Below are 1,700 nucleotides of genomic sequence, written 5' to 3'. Positions count from 1 at the left end.
GCTCTCCTCCCTGCCACAGGAGGTGAGGGCAAAAGGAAGGGGAGGGATCTCTCCCTCCTTGAGGCCACCAAATAGCAGACAAGAGGCAGGGCCAGCTCACCCACAACCCCTATATCCAGGACCAGTGCTACTATACTGCCCAGGTGAGGTGCGGGGCTCACTTTTCTGAGTGCTGCAGTAGATGAGGGGTAGGGACAGCTCTCCTGCTTCGGTGACCTAGGAGCCAGATCTCCCGCCCGCCATAGTGGCAAGTGATGAGAAGGGGGCATCTCTCCCTTGGCCCCACAGCACCCCGTGGCAGACAAGTTGTGGGGCCAGCTCTCCCATGCTTATGCCTTTGGGCCAGGTTTGCCCACACCCCTGCCACCAGGGTCAACCCTACTCTGCTGCCCAGGCCAGGAACAGGGCCCCTTCTCCTGAGTGCTGCAGCTGGTGAGGGACAGGGACAGCTCTCCTGCTTTCATGACCCCAGGGCTGTAGGTGGAGAGGGCAAAGGAGGATGACGGTATCTCTTTCAGGGCCCACTCTCCCATGCGCATACCCTTAAGGCCAGGCCACCCACAACTCCCACAATGTATGGGAGGGGGGTTGCTCTCCCAAGTACCATGGCTGGCACCCCCAGGATCAGCTCTCCCACAATACCCAGGTGAGAGGTGGGGACAGTGCCACACAGCCCTCAGACATCAACACATCCTGGGCGGCAGCCCAGACCAGGTATGTCCCATCCTCCTGGCCTTTGGTGATAACAGGCCTCTGCTGCTGCAGGGCCGTGGACCCAGATGTGGCCCCAGTGGCAGCACAGGCCAGGACCCCACCGTGATCCCAGGTGGCACTATCAGCTACTCAGATCAGGCTGTTCCTCACAACCCTCAAGTCTCCTGTTCTGCCTCTCTTCACTGTGCTCACATCCTTCTGTTTCTCTTTCTCTCCAATTTCTCCACTACTTACTGGCTCCTATGGCTCCTGGGGGGGGGGTGTCTCTGAATTTCTGGGGTCATTTTAGGGTGTGCAAAGCCCCACTCATGCATTACAGGTACGGGCAGGAGTCATCTCCGGCATGGTCTACTCCTGCCCCCACCCCCTCCAGGCCTGCACAGTGCGGGATCTGTGGTCATCTCAGGCTTGCTCCCTGTCGGGGGCCCCCTGGCACCAGACTGGTGGTCTCCTAAGGCTGGCCTCTCTCCTCTCTGCCACCTACTGGCACACATGCGACACAGCAGCCCCACCTGCAACACCTCTCGGGGCAGGCATTCATTCTCTCTTTTCGCTCCTCCCCACACATCTATTTGCTCTTCTCAAACAAACACTTCTACTTAAAAAGAAAGAAAGAAAGAAAGAAAGAAAGAAAGAAAGAAAGAAAGAAAGAAAGAAAGAAAGAAAGAAAGAAAGAAAGAAAGAAAGAAAATAGGAATTTGGCGATTGCTAGCAGAGTATTTTCAGAATTTCGGTTGCGACTAGAGACTCCATTAGAGGCATTCAAAGAACGAGTTCCGGTCTATGTATATAACTCTGACGGAGTGCTGCCTATCACCAAACAAAGCCTGGGTCAGAGCCCCTGCACCGTAGAATAATTAGAATAGAACAGAATAGAATAGGATAGAATAGAGAACGGAATCCTGAGCATCAGCTAGTACACAGAGGCAAATGTTCTCCCAGAGCACAGGCAAAATGCAAGGTCCACAGTCTCTACCCACTACTCA

General features: G+C 54.8%; 1 pseudogene; it reads right to left on the bottom strand.

The window, feature by feature from the left end:
- Positions 1-1,162: 1,162 nt before the first annotated feature.
- On the bottom strand, positions 1,163-1,248 carry LOC132649607 (small nucleolar RNA SNORA17; annotated as a pseudogene).
- Between the last annotated feature and the right edge of the window lie 452 nt (positions 1,249-1,700).

This window comes from Meriones unguiculatus, chromosome 20 (genome assembly GCF_030254825.1).
Source record: "Meriones unguiculatus strain TT.TT164.6M chromosome 20, Bangor_MerUng_6.1, whole genome shotgun sequence".
In the NCBI taxonomy this organism is placed as follows: Eukaryota; Metazoa; Chordata; class Mammalia; order Rodentia; family Muridae; genus Meriones; species Meriones unguiculatus.
This window is presented reverse-complemented; position numbering and strand designations above follow the sequence as displayed.